At 43.8% G+C, this 21,118-nt stretch overlaps 1 protein-coding gene across 5 annotated transcripts in view; it reads left to right on the top strand.

The window, feature by feature from the left end:
• The first annotated feature begins 7,583 nt into the window (after positions 1-7,583).
• The window catches only part of SHANK1 (SH3 and multiple ankyrin repeat domains 1), a 111,866-nt gene continuing 98,331 nt past the window's right edge, over positions 7,584-21,118 (top strand). For 3 of the 5 annotated variants that reach the window (XM_073004427.2, XM_073004428.2, XM_073004426.2), the window contains exon 1: positions 7,587-8,021. The gene's annotated coding sequence lies outside the window, so the exon portion shown is untranslated. Of the gene's footprint in view, positions 8,022-21,118 lie in introns of all 5 variants that reach the window. The other 2 variants (XR_012088677.2, XR_012088676.2) reach the window with 1 other exon arrangement.

Genomic DNA, 21,118 nt, shown 5'->3' with positions numbered 1-21,118 from the left:
ATTATTATTATTATTATTATTATTATTATTATTAAAGGTGATTTGAGCTTATGGCAACCTGTACCAGAGTTTCCTAGATATATAGTACTCGGGGCATCAGGGCTCAGAGGTGAATCCAGAAACACCCCCCAGACTTCACACCTGGGTTTTCAGAGAGAATGTAATCCCAGCCAGCACTGGCTGCATCCTTATTCCTTGATCTACCTTTCAACTGACCAGGAGCACCTCTGTCTTGTCTAGATTAAGTTTCAGTTTATTTATCCTCCTACAGTCCATTACTGATTCCAGGCATTGATCTCAAGCTGACACAGTTATTCTACTCTACTCCGATCCATAGAACTCACTGGGTTGACTAGTCACATGATTTTGGTCTCACTTAACTCACAGGATTGTTGTCAAGAAAAAGTAAGGAAGAGAAAAGGCAGGTCTGAGCTCACATTAGAGAAAAGATATATATTTTTCTTTTCTCTAATGTGAGCTCAGACCTGCCTTTTCTCTTCCTTACTTTTTCTGACAACAATCCTGTGATAGATAGATAGATAGATAGATAGATAGATAGATAGATAGATAGATAGATAGATAGATAGATAGATAGATAGATAGATATTTTTCTTTTCTCTATCTCTATCTATATATATATTCTCTCTCTCTCTCTCTCTCTCTCTCTCTCTCTCTCTCTCTCTATATATATATATATATATATATATATATCCATATCTATATATCTATATCTAGATATAGATATAGATATAGATATAGATATGTCTCATTTGGAGTCACTGAGTATCACTGCCAAGTATGAGCCTATTGATCCCACCACCTTATTGACTGATTGACAGATATATATGTCTGTTTCCTTTTTTGTTTGTTTGGTGTTAAATACTTCATACTGCTATTCAATCATATTTCCAGGGCAGGTTTATAAAAAAAGATTCAAACAACTAAAATATAAATACAAAAAAAAACCCCACATGTGAAAATAAGTTAAAGGTCAGACAGCATAATAAAAACACTCAGCAGATTAAAATTGTGTCTACAATACCTAGGAAAAATACAAAAGTGTTGTTGGTGCACTTAAAAAGACGTGACACTGCTTTATAGGCAATGATGGGGAAGAGCCTTTCTAAACACATCCAAGATTCAGTAGATGTCTCTGCACTAACAGTGGCATGTATGTGACAGACCATAATTTTCCATTATTCATATCAGAGCACTGCACAATTTAAAATTATGGGTGTCTATGAAATATAGGTAAAAATTAAAAACAAATAAAAAAATTAAAATAATTAGACTATTTTTGACCAAAAGCAGGCTCCTTAAATAGCATTATCTTGGCCATTTACTAGATCTTCTTCTGTACTTATGGTGGGGCATAAATTGCATGTCCATAAATGCTGCAATTGATTGAATTTCTCCAGTCACATAAAACTAGTCCTGTATCCAAGCAGCCCAATTTTACTTGATTATTTGATCTCCCTACTCTGCTTCAGTGTCTATTAGGTGACTTTCCAGATGACCCAGCCAGAGTCTTGTCTTGGTAAGAGATACTCTTTGACATTAATCCATTCGGCAAAGTGTGTTTTCTTTGTTCTCCATAAGTTTAGCCTAGCCTTTCCTGGTTTAATATTTAGAGCTTGAGAGGTGTTTGGTAGAAATGAAGGGGGTGGGTTTGGTGTTGTATTCTTTTATTGCATTCATAATTTGCTAGCACCTCTCAACATACTTCTGGGGGACAATGCCAGCCAAATAATAGACTTTTTGAATGCGGGGGGGGGGGAGTTTCAGGCAGCCAACAATAATGTATGATTCATTAAGAGCTACATCCACTTTCAGAAGCATTGCACTGCAAACTTGCTGACACAGCATGATAACCAATGAGAAAAACAGTCCTATCATCAGACAGAGTGAGGAAACTGCCTCAGGCAGCAGAATCCAGTGCGCTGCAATGGAAGCTTTTTTTCTTGACTATTTTCCGGCGATTTCAATATATTAAACCTCTTTCTGGAGAACAGAGCTATGCACATCTTACTGCTTTAACTTTTATCTGCTAAACAAGCCAGCTGCTCTCTGGTGAGACAGTGGATCCTGTCCCATTGCCAGCGTTGAAGTAAGATTTGTGTCTGTGTTTAGAACAGAGATTATTACCATATTGTCTTCGTTTCAGTTACAAAAATGTCTTGGATGAGACCTGACCAGTGATGGTATGGATCTACTTCTTCTTCCCTATATATTATCTCACCCTTTTACTCTGGAATTCAGTAGGGCACACAGGGGAGTTCCCAAATGGTTTCTTATCCAAGTACCCAACAAAACCTGGCATGTTTAGCTTCAGCAAGAGTTGGTACCAGCATGTGCCCAACTGAAAACATAAAGTTTGTGTACTCTGGACGCAACCAGTTGTGACAGTTGCAAACGAAACAGAATCTGGTAAATGCCACCTCTGTGTGTAACCAAACTCACAGTGCCTGGACAGTGGAAAACCTACATAGTGACTGGATGCACAATCTGACATGTAAAAGGCACTTACAACCATTGGGATTGGGATTAATATTATTTATGCAAATCAGAAGAGTGAATTCTTTGGCCCTGTAGATGTAACTTAGACTACACTCACGCTATTAGCTTTGCTAACTGGAGGTTCTAGGAGCAAAAAAATATTCAAAAATACTGGATATGTAACAACTGCTTGGTTCAAAATTGGGAAAGGAGTACAACAAGGCTGTATAATGTCTTCCTGCTTATTTAACTTATATGCAGAACACAGCATGTGAAAGACAGGATTGGAGGAATCCCAAACCGGAATTAAGATTGCCAGAATATCAACAACCTCCGATATGCAGATGATACCACTCTAATGGCAGAAAGTGAGGAGGAATTAAAGAACCTCTTAATGAGGGTGAAAGAGGAGAGCACAAAAATGGTCTGAAGCTTGACATCCAAAAAACTAAGATCATGGCCACTGGTCCCATCACCTCCTGGCAAATAGAAGAGGAAGATATGGAGGCAGTGACAGATTTTAATTTCTTGTGCTCCATGATCACTGCAGATGGTGACAGCAGCCACAAAATTAAAAGATGCCTGCTTCTTGGGAGGAAAGCTATGACAAACCTCAACAACATCTTAAAAAGAAGAGACATCACCTTGACGACAAAGGTCCATATAGTCAAAGCTGTGGTTTTTCTAGTAGCGATGTATGGAAGTGAGACCTGGACCATAAAGAAGGCTGACCACCGAAGAATTGATGCTTTTAAATTGTGGTGCTGGAAGAGGCTCTTGAGAGACCCCTGGACTGCAAAGAGAACAAACCTATCCATTCTGAAGGAAATCAACCTTGAGTGCTCACTGGAAGGACAGATTCTGAAGCTGAGGCTCCAAGACTTTGGCCATCTCATGAGAAGAAAAGACTCCCTGGAAAAGACCCTGATGTTAGGAAAGTGTGAAGGCAAGAGGAGAAGGGGACGACAGAGGATGAGATGGTTGGACAGTGTCACTGAAGCTACCAACATGAATTTGTCCAGGAGGCAGTGGAAGACAGGAGGGCCTGGTGTGCTCTGGTCCATGGGGTCATGAAGAGTCGAACATGACTTAACGACTAAACAACAACAACAACCTAGCTGGAGGAGGAGGAAGTGTTGTCATTTGCCATAGATATGATATATAGATGTAAACATAATGATGATGGATCATAGAATTTGACAGGGCTTCTACTGAAAATAGAACACATGACCTGACAGGCTTTTGATGTGCATAACCAAACTCAGCTATGGGGCATGCAGCTTCATAGACATGAGACTGATGTGTGCCCATCTGTACATGTGTACATACTGTAGGCATTGAAGTTTATTGCTATGTCAACCTTCATGACTTTTCTCCATTGCAATGCTTCAGTTTGCTCAATTAGGGTCCCAACAATGCTAACCCTACCTCAAGAATTAGTTGTAGTATATGTAACATCATTTGGATGGAATATACAGACATACATTGACTTTTCGCATTTTAATCACAGAAAGCTGGCTGCTCGTTTAGTTATGGCTGCTGCCTCCCACATTTCTGAGGACATCTTTGATGGAAGCTGGTAGTTTGGCAGAGGGATTTTTTCCAGAGATGGTTGGAAATTAATTGAAACAAACTCAAGGGACAGGTTCTTACTCCTTATGTTTGAGAAGTCCATGGTCTTGACAGAGCTATGCAACAACTAATACTGGGTAGGGCTTTACTTTCCCTGAAGAGCCATGTAGTCAGTCTGCATGTTCTCCTGGATTTGGTCCATACCATGGAAATGCTGCAGCACTGTTGCTTGAGAGTGCTTTTACTCATGCACTGCTGGTTCCTAAACTACAGTCTTACCTAGAGAGAACTGACCTTCCCTCAGTATCATGAACACTGGCTGTATCCAGACTAGTTTGATGTGATGCAATTTACACGGGGCTGCCCTTAAGGCAATCCAGAAATGACAACAGGTGAAGCAAGTCAGAATATCTGTAGGAACAGTGTGTTTTGATCATCATAACACATCCTTTTTGTTTCTAGAGCCAGTTTAAAGTGTTGCTATTGATGGAGCACTGGACTGCAAAGCTGTGGGTCAGTGATTTAATTTCCCATTGTGTCTTGTAGGAGAAGAGGCAGCCAATGTGGTCTTGGACAAGATACAGGGCCCCAGAAGAAGATAATGGTACACGATTTTTGACTACTGTATATCTAGGAAACTCTGGAACGGGTTGCCAAAAGCTCAAATCAACATATAATGAATAAAAAGTTAATAGTGAATTAAGTTTTGAAACCCTAAACTATTTTAACAGCCCTGCACTATGACTACAACTACCACAATATGTCATAAACTCGTTATCTTCCTGAAATTAGTAAGTACCAGGGACAATGCTTACTGCACAATTAAAATCAGTGTGCCAGCTACACCTGCTCCTGGAGAGTCTTATTTGGCCACAGTGACACATGCCTAGAGTGGTCTATCGACTAGATAGGCGGGATATAAATAAAATAAATAAATAAATAATAAATAAATGCCTCAGTTACATCTCAGCTGGATTACTGTAACACACTCTACATGAAGCTGCCTATGGAAAATGTCAGGAAGCTTCAGCAGGTCGAAAATGCAACAGTCAGATTGCCGGCTGAGGCTGGTTACAGGGATCGCATAACCCTCTGTTATAGCAGCTCCACTGGCTGCTGATTGGTTTCCAGGGGCAATTTAAGGGTTTGGTTCTAACCTATAAAGCCCTAAGTGGGTTGGGTCCAAACTCTCTCAAAGACCGTGTTTCCCTTTATGAGCCTACTAGGGTGTTAAGTTCATGAGGAGAGACTTTTCTCTTGTTCTTACTACCTTCACAATTGCATTTGGTGGGGACACAGAAGAGGTTACTGCTCCCAGACTTTGGAACTCCCTCCCACAGGAAGCCAGGCTAGCCCCATCTTTGCTGTCTTTCTGCAAGCAGGCAAAGACCTTTCTCTTCAGGCAAGCTTTCTCTCAGTGACTGGCTGCTTGACTGGGATTTTTAAATGGACTATTATGCCTTAATGTTTTGTATGTGCTTTTAGTATTGCTTTTGTTTACTATTTCTTCAAGTGTTATTTGTTTGTTCCTTTTTAATATACGTATACTTGTTTTTTGCTTTAAATATAGTCTTTTAATGATGTAAGCTGCCTTTAAATACACATTGATTTTAGTTTTAAATATTGTCTTCTAACGATGTAAGCTGCCTTGGGTCCTTTTTAAGGAGAAAGATGTGGTAAAAATATTTTAAATAAATATAGAACTGGATCTCCCAAGTCTTGTTTCAGCCCTATAACCGCTACACCATACTAGCTCAGTTTACCACACTGGTTTATTCCACTCTCTTTAGCACATGGGCAGGGCAGAGAGATTTAAACAAACTAAATTATAAAGTTCATACCCTATTTTGTGGACATTCCTCAGATATCAATGACCTCAGTATGGTTCCTAGTTCCAGCTAGAATAGACCCACTTTGACTTAATGGCTGAAATCCAGTTGCTTAGCATAGTAAATTGCAACGAGCATAGGCCCTTTCAATCAGTGTTTATGTTGTAAATCAGCTCTCCCATAAGTTCCATTGATTCAGTGGGCCTACTCTAGATGTGACTTACTACATTAACCAACAGGATTTCAGCCACTAGGTCTAATCTAGCCTAGAATAGCAATTGAATATAGGCCACTGTTTCCAGGCCACAGCATTTGAGATATGGCAGAATGCTGGCAACCACAGGTCACAGATAAAAAGGGTGTCATACAAAATGCATAGGGAGGATTTTTAGTTTATGACATTTGTAATAAATTAGGGGGTCGAGAGTAAAACTTGGTACCCTTTTATTGCTCTCCGTATCTGCCCCCAAGATGGCTAACTACTTCACAATGGCAGGACCAGCTTTGTAAGAAAGGTGAAGTACACCATGAGGTGATATCTAGAGATCTGAGACCTTTGGAAAGCAAACATAAATTAGATCCAGGCTATAAAAAGCCATGCCTTCAGAGAGGTTTGTGGTACAGAGGGTGGGGGACACCATGCAGGGAGATGCGGGTCTGTGGTATAAAGAAGAGTGAGGCTTGGGTACAGAATTCAGACAAGCTTCCCTGCAAATGCCATTACAGCAGATGATTGATCAAATGCGGGTGGGTGTGGGTGTAGGAATGCACTTTCTAATCAAGACAGGTTTGTCCTCAGTTCACGTTATAGCCCCCTTCTTAGTGAGCCCACTTGTACAATGGACTGGGAAGCTGTGGTGACATAATGGTGGGCAGGCTTTTTCTTCCTTGAGATTCTAGGAGAGCTGTAAGCAGCCATTTTCACACCTGGGGCAAGCAGTCCCATCTTCCACCCACAGTGCTCAGGCATAACCAAGAAAAAGGAGGAGGCGAGTGTGGTGCCGCCCCCAAAGAAAAAGAAAGTTTATGCTACACAGAGAGAGAGAGAGAGAGAGAGAAGGTGGATAGGGCTGGAAAATATTGTTCATTTTCCTAAGATTCACCAGGAGATCCACCTCTAGCTTTTGGTGGCCTCTGTCTCAGGCCAAGAGCCCCAGTTGCCCTGCCCTACTTAGGGCCCTGGGTTCTGGTGGTGCTCAGGATGAGCGGAAAAGACTTCAGGGAGTGTGATCTAGGCATGGAACAGATGAAGCCGCTGTCAAGATGTGTCAAACGAATATAAATGGGACAGAAAGGGGCCAGCCGAAGAAAGAGATCCAAGGTGGTGAGGGAAGGCGGGAAGGAAAGGAGAGAGAGAGCTTGCCAGGTGGTGGCTGGTGACCAAAAGAGAGGGATGTGTGTGTGCGCGCGCGCTCGCTCGCTCGCGGGGTTGTGGTGGTCGCTGCTGGAGCTCTTCCTCTCCCACTCCTCAGCTCCCCACACCCAGACCCACGTGACGCTATGAATGAGATTGAAAGGGGGGGTGGGAAAGAGAGGCTAGGCACAAGTGGGGGGGGGAGAGCAGCGATGCATTCCTGAACAGCAGAAAGAGAGCAGGGGTGGGGGTGGGGCGCGAGGGAGGGAGAGCGAGCAAGAGAGAGCGCGCGCGAAAGAAAGCGCAGATCCTCCCCAGCAGCTTTGGGAGGGTGCGAGGGAGGGAGGGAGGGCGAGGGAGGGAGCGGCTGATAGCAGCGCAGCCCTGGGAGACCGATCGGAGACAGGCGGTAAGGGGCTCCGCCATAGAAGCCTGAAACACCCCCTCCTTACACACACACACACACAGACGCGCACACACAGAGACACACCGATTTCTGGCGGCATCGCCTCCTCCGCTCCTCCTTCCTTCCTTCCTTCCCAGAGGAAACATCTGGAGGACCTCCGTTCCCTCCCCGCCCACCCACCCACCGCAAGCCTGCAAGGACACACCACACACCTCCACCGAGCAGAGAGGGAGGTGGCGGCGGAGCAGGAGGAGGAGGAGGCGGCGAAGGGGAAGGAGAGGGCGGAGGGTTCGGGTGGGGGGGGGACCGAGCAGAGGGTCCCCCCCATGGAGACCATGTGCTGAGCGGCGCCCATCCTTGGCAGGTAAGGATGGGGTGGGGGCGTGCAGGGAGGGAAAGGGGGCGGCTTAGCTGGAGGTGGCCGTCGGTGGGGTGGGTGAGGGTCCTCCGGAGGGGCAGCGATTGCCTGCCCGGGGTGGGGAAAGGTGGGGGGGGCTCGGGAGGGGCGGACGTGGCTTTCCGCTGGAGTGGCCCAGCGACCTGGATTTCGGAGGAGAAGGGGAAAAACGGGCTTTCCCACGACCGGGGAAGCTAAAGGTGCTGCCGTGCTTTTTCTTTCTTTTCCTGGCTGCCTCGGGGAGCTGGGAAGGGAAGGCGGCATGGCCGCTGGATTTGACACGCCGGAGCCCTGGGCGTGCGGCCACCGCTGTGGACCTCGCCACGCCCCCTCTGGAGGACCCCCCCTCCCGTCCCTTCCAATGCGGGGGTCTCCGCGGATAACCTGGGGGGTGGGTGTGTGGGGAGGGTCGGTGCGATTTAGGATGGTAGGAAATGTGCTTGGGCGTAAGTAACAGGGACACACTTCTCGCTGCCCACCCACCTCCACTTTTTTACCTTTTCCACACATACATATCGTGACCCAGCTTGGGAGTTCATTGCGAGTCAGCGCGGGGGCAGCCGTCGGAAAAAAAAAAAACCTGGGGTGTGTGGAGCTTCCCCAGCAAATGGACATCGGGCGGCAGGTGGACATGTGTGTCTCTCTCTCCCCTCGTTGCCCCCCCCCCGCCGTGCGAGGTGTGCAGCTGAGCTGGCCCAAGTGAACACAAGTGCACCCATGCAGGCTTGCACCCGTGTGTAGACATGACATGCATTGGTGCGTGTGTGTTGAGGGGTTGTAATGTGCGCCCGTGTATTTTGATAAGCTCATTTAAATGATGGTTTGTAGTAATGTGTTGCAAAGAGAGCAGAGAAGGAACATGGAAGGGAGAGGTCTCTGTATGTTTAAGAATGCACATGTATTTCTCTCTTTGTGCCCTGCATTGGTGTGTGTATGTGTGTATCACCCTGTATCATTATGTGCACTTCCCTCTCTATGAGCTTGATCTGCAGGTACAAGACTCATGCATATTTTTCCTCTGTGTGTGTGTGTGTGAGTGTGTGTGTGCACATGCAAATGGCTTTTCTTGCACGTCTCTACCATGCATGTGTTTGCACTTATGCATGCATGCTGTGCACATTACATCCTCCAAGCTGTACATTTTCCGTTCGGAATCCATATCTGCTTGCAGTTGTGAATAGATAAAAGGACAGATAAGTACTTTTGTGGGCACGCTTATATGTATGGTTGGTTGTCAGTGCTTTAAGTACTGTATATCTGAAGCTGGCTGAAAGGTGCCCAGTGAATAAATCAACCTGCTTCATGGTGAGTGCACAGCACTATATGCTGTACATGTGGAGGTGCACTTCTCAGCATCTCTGGGCATGTGTCCGTGATTCGATGCACAAGGGCAGAGCATGAGGTTTGTCCTCCTAGTAGTCCCAGTTTTCCTGTAAAATCAGAGAGCAAGTTCCTAGTCCTCCTGATTTGGAAGCACAGTGTGAACATTCATGTGGGTGATATCTTGAGAAGGTTCAGAAACCATTGTAGGCTTGAGCAAGGCGTTCTATTCGCATCTATGTGGGTGGGGCTTCCGTCTGTTCTATACTGCTTTCTTACAGCTCTGCTTCCTTGTCCCCTTCCCTCATCTATATGCCCTTGTTTCTCCCTCTCCATAAGATCTTTCTTGTACCATTCTTCTTTGAGAATGGAGGAAAGAAAAATCATATTCTTTTAAAAAAATTGGTTTTGAATTTGGGGGAAGAAGTATATCTTGCAAAGCATATAAAAGTGGTCAAACCTGTCTCCTAACTGAATACTATGGTTTTCATTCTATTCTTCTGTAGCTTTCACACACAGCTCTGAATCTGACACCCCAGTGGGGTTGCATTTGTCTGTATGTTCAAATTTGCCATGGGTGTGTAGTTATTATACACATATACACACACGTACATATGAATGGTGGCAGCCAGAGTCTAGCCATGTGCAAGCGTACAGTGGATTCTCATATGCAGTGTCTCTCTGGCACTTTTTTTGCGGCAGAACTCAATGCTGGGCTCTCAATTTGAGCATTCATATCCATGTGGCTCTTAGGTGCTCTCTCTGTGTGTGATTTTTCCCCATGATGGTCTGTGGGCCTTTACTGCAAGCTGTGATTTCCCATTATGGATTCTAGTATAAGTGAACCCCAAGCCATGTGCTATTCATAGTGTAGAGCTCTCTTGTACTATGAGTGATTCCAGGCACTGTTGAAGTTGGAATTTCTTCAATTTGGTTGCTGGCACATTTTTCTGTCTTGCAGTTTCCATTTATCAGTGAACTTTTGCCACACAGAATAGCAGACGTAATTCTACGGAGTATCTGCTTTATGCATCATGTGTCTCACAGTAGGGATCAAGAACTACATGTAGCCTGTGTAATGCAGTGGTTAGAGTATAAGACTGGGACGTGGGATATCCAAGTCCTTTCTGAGCCATGAAAGCAACTGGGTGACCTTGGGCCAGTCATTGTCTCTGCTTGACTTACCTCACAAGATTACTGAGAGGAGAACATGAGGGGAGGAGACCCATCCATAATGTATTGAGTTTATGTGGAGTAAAGGAAGAATCTAAGTGTAGCTGAGAAAGAAAGTAACATACCGTCCTAATAATTGTGCCTAAGGATATGTCTACACTTCTTGTACATTTATATCTTGTACATTCCATTATGTGATGCACAGCACAGCATTACTTTTCTGACACAGTTTGGTAAACCACACCCACACCCATATATCTTTAAACCACAGTGATATTTGTGGCACTTTTCCAGCTCAAGTCTTTGCACGATTTGAAATCATGGAACAAATTTACATTCAGTTAAATGTACATACAGCTGGTACTTGAGCTGGCAAACCTCACTAGCTTTGGGATAAGCCCCCTCTCAGACTAGGATTTATTTTTGAGTAAACATATATATTGTTAGGCAGTAATGCTAATAATGCTTACTAGCCCCACTGAGTTTGATCGCACTTCCATCTAATTAGGGTTACATGCTAGGATTACATTGCTGATAGGATGGCCACTTAGGGTTGGTTCATAGCCGAACAAGAGGAAATTCATATGCCTTATTAAAGAAAGGACACTGATTTGCATAAAAGTTGTGTGTGCTGATTAAATTAGCACATGCACACTTAGAAATCACGTATTCAGTTAAAACAGAAATACACCACCTTTGGCCACAATGGGAAAAAGTGTGACCAGAGGGCCACTGGGCTACTCAATCTGCTGTTCAGGTGGAAAGATGGCTGCAAATATTTAAAACCGTGGTTGGCATGTTTTGGGGATACCCAGTGTGGTGTAGTGGATAGCGTGATGGATTAGGACTCAGGAGGCCAGGGGTTGAATCCCGCACTCAGCTTCGGAAGCTCACTGGGGATGTGGAACTGGTAAAACCATTCCTCAGATATCTAATTTACCTTGAAAGCCCCATTAGGCTTGCTGTATGTCAGTTCCAGCTTGAAGGCACATTAACAACAATAAGCATGGTTTTGCTAGCTGACTGGCTCACTGAGCCGGACTACTAGAGCCAGAGGTCAGGAGTTTGATTCATCCATGTGCTTTGTAAGAGAACAGCCAGCATACACAGCTTTAGATTCCCAACTTCAGAATGTCCCCATAAGTAGGGACTGGTAAACTACTTCTTAGTACTTTCTGAATGAAAAATAAACCCGGAAAGGTTTGCTGTATGTCAAAATTGACTTTACAGCACACTGTTGCTGCTGTTACTAAGTGTACTTTGAGGTACAATGGCCATTTTTCTAGACCCAGTTCTCTCTAAAGACCACTCTAAGAGAGTCCCTTCTCTTAAAACTGGAGGATGTGCTCAGGAGATCCCAATTGGATGGGGAAGAACAAAATCCACTTCAAGTTCTAGGGGAGGAAGAATTTGGTATCTTTCTTGATTTACATGAGAATCCCATTCTGGAGGTGCAAGTCTCATGTTCTTGTTTTTAAATTATTAATTTTTAAAATTATAAAATTGGGAGGGGAGGGCTCAAGAGGACCCAGTGCATACAAAAGGGTTATGTCCCCCCTGTATTATTCCCACCCTGATTTAATATTTTCTTAACAACGCAAACTTCAGCGCTCTCGCTCTCTGCACACTTTTGTTAGTAGTATTACCATAAATTGAGTAAATTCATTTTTAAAAGAATACACAAAACAATTAACACAAGTTTATTATCTGGCCCCAGCTTTGAAATTCTTCTCTCAAACCTCTCCGCACAATAGCCGATGGGGCCAGATTACTCTTATTCCCTAACATTCTCACCCATCTGGACCAAAACTTGGAGAAGTTACTTTTAGGGATCATAACTCTTAGAATATCCAGTAATTATGGCCATGCTGATCTGGGAACTGTGCCTCCTTCAAAAGTAACTTTTCTAAGGTCTGATCCAGTTACCCTTTCCTCTCAGGGCCCAAGACTTTGTGGTTTACTTTCTGTAAATCTAGCAGTCTCTGAGAAATCCGGCGTGTTTCTTATTCCAGTTTGTTTGTGCTAAACAGGGGGAAATAGTTTTTTTAAAAAAGCTTTATATGCTTCAAGACAGGGGCTGGACTTGATGATCCATAGAGTCCCTTCCAACTCTGCAGTTTGATGATGATGATGATGACATCTTGCCTTCTTTTTCATTTTCTTTTTCTTTTTTTTAAGAAACAATCACCAAGACATTGAACTAGTAATAATAATAGTTTATGGCTGGAAAGACCAGATTAGATAATAGCTGATTTTGCCTTTGGTATAGGTATGAAACAGCAGAATATTCTCAGTTATGGGGCCTTGTAACGTCCACGCAAACTGTAACACCTAAGAAGCCTTTCTATACTTGGTGAATTGGTTTTGTATGGCTTTCCTGGGCTGTTTCATAAGACATTTCTCTGCCTGTGGGTATATTCATAAGGGACGGTGGAGTGCTAATGTGTGTGTGCGTATGACTTCCTTGGAGATGCGAGATGCCATGTGCACATGTATCTATTTGCTGAGCTTTTCTGTGTTTTCAGCCTGAACATTCTTGACATGCGGCTGCCACAACTGCTTGTCTCTGGGTTCCTCCCACAGTGCTGTGGTAATATTTGAAGATCTGCAGCTACATGAGTGGGGTTGATTGTGTAGGTCCAAAGGAACCCACACACACACACACACATACACACATAGGGGGACTGGAGAATCACAAAAATTCAAATGTAAGATTAACTCATGGGCAGGGCCAGTGCAAAACATTTTGTGCCTGAGGCAGAGTAGCCAAGGGCTCCATCATCCATGCCATCCAAGTAAAAAGGCAAAGGAACCAAGTGTAGCAACACTGTTTTGGCATCGCATAAGACTCATCTCCTTATTCCTGGACATAAATGATAATAATTAAAAAATTAACAACAGTTTGCTGGTGTTTCATGACACCACTAAATCTGCTGCCTGAGGCAGCTGCCTCACCCTGCCTTGTGGAAGGGCCCGTCCCCCCATTTAAGAAAAAGTAGCTTTCACAGAGCTGCTGCAGCAGGGAGCTAACACATGTATAATGCCTAGCTTACACAGAAGCATTTTAACCTGTGGGAAAAACGAGAATGCCCTGTGACTTATTCCAAGGAAACTGCACTTATTTTTCTGGATTGGATTGGAAATCTGCTGTATAAAATACATTTCTGTACTAAATGTCAGGTCATTAGATTAGTGGGACTCCCAGGCATAGACATAAATAACATGCTGCATCCTGTACTGTTGTTTTAAGAGTAATTAATTTTACCAGGTTGATGACATGCTGACTTGGTTAGTCCTTTTCACAGAGAAGACTGGGCGGCTATTGTCTTCCATCTTGCCTGCTCTTTCAACATAGAAAGGGCTAGGATGTAAAATCTCTTTGGCGTCCCCAGGTCTTGTTAACCCCTCTGCCATGGGAGGGAGGAACAACTGTCTAGGTGGCACCTGGCCTCAAAAGGACCGCACCCTGATGGACTCAGAAGGCTCCTCTGTATGTGGAGACACTATGTATTTGCTTTTCCTATACAGTATTGTGTCATGCTGCATCTATAGTATATTAACCATTGATACAATAGACCTTCAAAGAGACTGGTGGCTCTCTGCCTTCATCAAAAAACATGAACTCATTGGGATTCTGGCTGGTCAAACACCAGTTTTTAGGCCAATTGCATACTGGTATTGGCAGGGCTGTATGGTTTTTTAATGCATTGGAAACATGCAAATATGAATAGATGACTATTTGGTCACAATGAAAAAGTGAAGACTATTAATTTATTATTATTATGTGTCTCTGGATCAAGGACCACTGAAACCGTTTCTTTTTCTTTTCTTTCTCAACAGTCTTCCAAAGTAAGACAAGACAAGGGAAATGACACATCTTAACGAACACACACCCATGCGTATGCTGATGTATCGAAAATACAGGAACATGTATATAGTGTTTGCCCATTTATTAATTATTATTTTGATTTATTTTCCATTGAACAAGAACATACAAATTTTAAAAAACCACCAAAATGTGATTCAGAATGATATAAGTGTTCACTAAGTGTGCAAATGTATTTATAAAGAAGAATGAACAGATGGGAGGAGGTGCCAATTCTTCCCTTCAAACGTCTTCTTGGTCATTTTCCCTTCCTCAAGAATATTTTGGACCTTACTGGTGGGCTGTGGGAACAATTAATAACAGTCTAAGGAAGGAGAGTTGCAGGGGAAAATCAGAGAGGATAGACAGTTAATAGCACCTCCTACTTTCTGGTTCTCCCTTGCACTTACTTACCTGCACTCATTCATTAGTGCTAAGTAGAAACCACAGGGTTGCAGATCTATTTGTCTTGAAACGTGTTGTTTCACCCTATTATTTCCATTTGATTGATTAGAGAAATTAGACTGGGATTTGCAGGATGCCATAAGCACACACACACACCAACTCAACCTATGCAGTAAAAGAACTCAAGTCTTCCACATACATGATGTGAGTGTGAGAGATGGAGAGAAACTGGGCGTATGTAAATGTCTGCAAGAGACAGAGCATGGCCAGGGAAAATGGTGACCTGTGGCACAGAAGGGAAGATGTCTGACCCCATGACTTCAGAATGAGGCACCCATCCCATTGGATCAGAGGCTGCACCTAGAAGATGGCAACATTTGTGCTCAATGGAAGAATATGGGTGCATGTCTCTCTCTGTGTCTCTCTCTCTTCCTCTATGTGAAGAATAAGTAAGGATGTGTGCGGCTGGCATACCAAGGAGAGCTGGCCTTATTTGGCCTCATTTCACACCCACTGCACGTGGCACTAGAGAGGGTTGCAAAAAGGCTGAGGAAGAAGGAAGTCCATACACATTCAGACACACATTGAGCACGGCATGGCACTTTTGTTGCTACAATTGCCATTGTTGCTAGTTCAGTTTTTTGCAGCTTTTCTGGACAACACCACACACAGGCACCAGGTTTTGGCTGTGTGTGCATCTTCATTATATCCTTTGTGTAGCTGCCTCTCTACAGCCTACATACTCAGGATGTCCCTCGTCCTTCCCTCTGGTGGAGCGTCTTGGGTTGTCAGCTCTTGAAAGAAGTAGCATTAAGTCAGTTCAGTGAAGAAGGGAAGGCAAAATCCACTGACTTTTCTTCCTATTTACTATCCTCTCTCTTTTTTTTCTATATCCCACATCTCTCTCTCTCTCTCTCTCACTCTATCTATCTATCTATCTATCTATCTATCTATCTATCTATCTATCTATCTATCTATCTATCTATCTATCTATCTATCTATCTATCTATCTATCTATCTATCTATCTATCTATCTATCTATCTATCTATCTATCTATCTATCTAATCTATCTAATCTATCTAATCTATCTATCTAATCCTATGCCTAGGTATTACTCTGATGAACCCCCTTTCTGAATTTAGCAGTTCTGTTTGCTTTTCTCCCCTCCCATGTTTCCCCTCTAACAACATGGGCAGAATTTCTAGGGGGGGGAGGCCATCTCTGCCTCTCCCCCCCCCCACAACCAGTTCTCAGGCTGGCATTATTCCAAACAGCGCCTGCGCTGCCTCTTCCCCCACCCAGCTGGGCCTGGCTATTCTTAGCTCCCTGAGCCTTTGATTCATGCTTCTGAGAGTATTTCTGCTGGGTGTGCAGAGAGAACAGTTACTGCGGTGTGTGAGGGAGGAGGGATAGCACATGCCTGGCTCAGCGCGTGTGAAAAGTCTCTTTGTGCTTGCTTGCAGACACACACGTTCCTGTGCCTGCAAGGTTCCGGGGGGCATATTTGAGAGGGAGTATGTAGGTGCTCACATGTGAACATGTGTTCTTGGACAGGTATGTGTCTACAGATGTGACTATATGTGTGAAGGAACAGTATGCATAGATGTTCCCTAGCACTCACGGGCAGGAGCATGTGTATACATATGGGATCATGTAACTGTGAAAATGCTTCTTCACAGGCATTTGGTAGACAAATGTGTATGTGTGTCCCTGGCAGGTGAGGGTTTATATGTGTAGTATGTCTCTGTGTGTATTCCTTGTCCTACATCTGGCTAGGAATTCACTTTCTGAAGCTGCCCAGCTGTATTCTGTAGTTATAGGTCCAAGCGCTTGTATGTGTCACACACAGCATTTTCACATGTGCACATGTATGCATTTATATCCCCCCTTCATATATGTGGTGCATTTGCATGTACACATTCCTGTGAGATTACAGTCACTTAAATTATTGGCACGTTAGCAACAGCAGATGCAGAAGCATCTTCAAACTAGTGCGTGGCTGACTATATCCATTTGGGTATATGCATAATGTATGTCCACATGAGTGCATAAAAAGACTACATGCTAGCCTGCTGGAGCTTTTGCATCTGCTCCTCCATGCATTTAGAATTCAGTAAGGGGACCAGGACAGATCCATGTTTAAGGAGGCCCTGGGCAAGATGCCCCATGTTCAGCAATATTTCTGCATCTTCCTATGTGGGGACAGTGCTCTTGCATGCACTAGCTAAGTTGAAAAGGGAGATGCCTGACATGCTCTAGCTTCAGCAGAGGCCGGCTCTTTCAGTACCCCAGTAACTGCTCAGCTGTGCAATGTGTGGGTCCTGTAGATTCTCCTCTTGCCAGGTATGCAATGCATGCTCCCCATTGAGAGTAAGGTAAGGACAAATGGTTGAGTGAGGAATGGAAGTGTATCTTCACGCACAGATACAAGTATTACTCTGTGTGGACATCTATGTATATTGAGAACATAGGTGGCCACTTCCATATTGCCAAAATTGGGTAAACATTACTAATCAGAAGAAGAAGACAAGAGGGAACACAAAGGTCCACACAGTTTGAAAGTGTCAAGGTTTTTATTTAGATAAAATTTTGAAAAACCATCTACAATTTAAACAGAAACCCAGCATTATTCTCCATAATTAACTGCAAAGACAGTGACAAGGTGACCTGCATGCCTGCTGCTGAATCTCCCACCCAGATCCTCACTCTGGATAGGTCACTTCAAGGGCTGTTCCAGCTCTCCCTTCTCACAGGTCGTAGTCCTTAAACTGGACATGGACTGGGTGTCCATTCAAAGAGAGGGCACTTTTAGTTAGAGGACTGCTCTTGGACAGTTCCTTAAATAGAGGATTGGCCTCTGTAAAACAGAACATGGGTCCCATGTATTGCCTCTATATCTCACTTTTCATCCAAAGCAGGGCTGAGACCTGTGACTCTTCCAATACTGTTAGACGCCATTCACGTTCAGCCCACATCAGATTGGCACAGTAGTAGTAGTTTCTCAGCAGCTGGAAGGTCAAAGGTTTCTCAATCCTGCCTTAAGGAATTCCTGTCCAAGTCCATTTTCCACCCAGTTATTTTTGTGAGGTAAATTAGGCTAACAGAAAAGGCCTGTTCAGACATTTGCCTGAGGCTTGAGATGACAATGTATATGGAGTAGGGCGGGCAGCGTGTAGCTTCTGGGCAGTTTTTGCAATCCATGAGCAACAAAACCAAAAACAAAACCCTTTTTTACCATAAAAAGTGGTTTTTATGCTCCAGGACCAGTCAGTGGTATTTGAATGGGGGATAGAGCTTTAGCCTCCCGTACCTGAGCCCCTTCCATCCAAAAATCAAAACTGGAAGCTGACATCTGAACACCTTTGATTCTTATTTTGGCTTTATTCTTTTGCATATCTGGGCATGTTGTGGCCCACAGAGGGTGCTAGGTGTGCAGATTCAACATCCAGGTCCTTGAAAGCTGTGCAACTCTACAGTAGAGGGACAGGATACCAAATGCAGGGTCCTCCTGTGTCCCTCTGCACCCCTGTTCCTTCAGTCCTTGACCTCCCAGAATGCTTTGCACCTTTGGGGGAAATGGATGGTTCTGCTTTCCATTCAGCTAACTGCAAAGGAAGCAGACCTGCCTGATCAATACAGGGAGGGTGGGATTGAGAGGAAGGGGCATAGGCAAAGTCCGCATGCATGGGCTCCATGCCTCTAGCCATTTCCCATCCAGAGGCACTCAAGCAAACAAAGTAACAGTGACTGGCCCAAGATTACTCACTGAAGTTCAAGGCTTCATGGAGTCTTATAGGTGAATTTCTCTGATCCTGTCACTCTAATCAGCAAAATTTGGGAATAACTAAATGCCTAGTTACTTGTAATTCACCAGCAGTACATTGGGACCAAAATGCATTATAATGGGGATAGTTCATAATATAAAGTAACTGGGAAGATCAGTTTCCTCCCCAGCTACTTTGCCTGTTGCAGCTAAATACAGACAGAGTGGCTGATGATGTCATCCTTCCTGCTACTCAAAATGTGTCATCCTTTTCTTGTCTTAAGACCTGGCTCCATTACGCCTTTATGGATGGCGCCACATGGGAGTGGTGCACAAGACACATATCTGTTAATGTCAAGTACAAATAAATTGAGTGGAGGGCGGGGAACTTGATTTTTCAGACTACAACACCCAGAATCTCTCAGCTGTCATATTGGCCGTGCAGGCTAGGGAATTCTGCAAACTATCATCTGGGAAAGTAATGTTTCCAAGCTTTCACTGAGGAGGCAGCTTGGACTGTGTTTGTTTATTGTCCTTAAGTCAAGCAGTGTTGAGAAAATTTGGACCCCTGATATTACCTCCCAGATACAGTCTTGTGGTTCTTCCATGGAAGAGTTGCCTGAGGCTGGCTGTCTCACTGTTTGAAACTCAGCAGGGCACAAGCTAGCCTTCATCACATTAAACTGGGTGAAGCAGCCTCTCTCAAGCAGCAGATTTAGGGGTACTATTAAAGAGCAGCAAACAGTCAGAGTGCAAGTATAACTATGTTTATTTAGGAGAAAATTATTTATATTTAATGAGGCTTAGGTCCTAGAGTACCGTACAATTGCACTCAGTTCACACACTAGCAAGGTTATGCTCAAAATCCTACAAGGTAGGCTTCAGCAGTATGTGGACCGAGAACTCCCAGAAGTACAAGCTGGATTTCTAAGGGGCAGAGGAACTAGAGACCAAATTGCTAAAATAGATGGATTATGGAGAAAACCAGAGAGTTCCAGAAAATCATCTACTTCTGCTTCATTGACTGTGCAAAAGCCCTTGACTGTGTGGACCACAGCAAACTATGGCAAGTCCTTAAAGAAATGGGAGCGCCTCACCACCTTATCTATCTCCTGAAAAAACTATATGTGGTACAGGAAGCAACAGTTAGAACTGGATATGGAACAACTGATTGGTTCGAAATTGGGAAAGGAGTATGACAAGGCTGTATATTGTCCCCCGGCTTATCTAACTTATATGCAGAATACATCATGCGAAAGGCTGGACTGGATGAATCCCAAACCGGAATCAAGATTGCTGGAAGAAATATCAACAACCTCATATATGCAGATGATACCACTCTTATGGCAGAAAGTGAGGAGGAATTAAAGAACCTTGTAATGAGGGTGAAAGAGGAGAGTGCAAAAAACGCTCTGAAGCTCAACATCAAAAAAACTAAGATCATGGCCACTGGTTCCATCACCTCCTGGCAAATAGAAGGGGAAGATATGGAGGCAATGACAGATTTTACATTCTTGGGCTCCGTGATCACTGCAGATGGAGACAGCAGCCATGAAATTAAAAGACACCTGCTTCTTGGGAAGAAAGCGATGACAAACCTTGGCAGCATCTTAAAAAGCAGAGACATCACCTTGCCAACAAAAGTACGCATAGTCAAAGCTATGGTTTTTCCTGTAGTCATGTATGGAAGTGAGAGCCAGACCATAAAGGAAGCTGACCACCGAAGAATTGATGCTTTTAAATTGTGGTGCTGGAGGACACTCATGAGAGTCCCCTGGACTGCAAAGAGAACAAACCTATCCATTCTGAAGGAAATCAACCCCGAGTGCTCACTGGAAGGACAGATCCTGAAGCTGAGGCTCCAATACTTTGGCCATCTCATGAGAAAAGAAGACTCCCTGGAAAAGACCCTGATGTTAGGAAAGTGTGAAGGCGACGACAGAGAACAAGATGGTTGGACAGTGTCATCGAAGCTACCAACATGAATTTGACCCAACTCTGGGAGGCAGTGGAAGACAGGAGGGCCTGGTGTGCTCTGTTCCATGGGGTCATGAAGAGTCAGACATGACTAAACAACTAAACAACAACAACAAGGTCCTAGAAGAAGGACCGATGTGTCTTTAGAATACGATGATGTTGAACTTCTTTTCCCATCTGCCCTAGCCAGCCTTTCTTCCAGTAAGAAATGGGAAAGTCCATCAGCCTATGAAGGGCTGAACATTCCCTGTCTATTGCCTAGATGATGTATGGTAGCTTCAGCACTGAGATATCTGAAGATCCTTCTCACAGAGATACCTGATGTTGAATGAACCGAGAAGTGTCCAGTTTAAAACTCAGTTAGCATTACAAGCAGCGTTGTCGTCGTTTAGTCATTTAGCAGAGAGGTGTGAATTGATAGGTAAAATTCTGATCCTATAATAATCATGATCATGAACAATACTAGGTGGCCCATAGTCTGAGCAAACAGCAAACGTTACCCCAAAAGTTTGAGAGAGCCTCTTTTGAGATCATGATGACCCACACAAACAGTCCCTAAT

Source organism: Pogona vitticeps, chromosome 6 (genome assembly GCF_051106095.1).
Source record: "Pogona vitticeps strain Pit_001003342236 chromosome 6, PviZW2.1, whole genome shotgun sequence".
Classification (NCBI taxonomy): Eukaryota; Metazoa; Chordata; class Lepidosauria; order Squamata; family Agamidae; genus Pogona; species Pogona vitticeps.
Note: the sequence above shows the minus strand (reverse complement) of the source record. Positions and strands in the feature narration are given on the sequence as shown.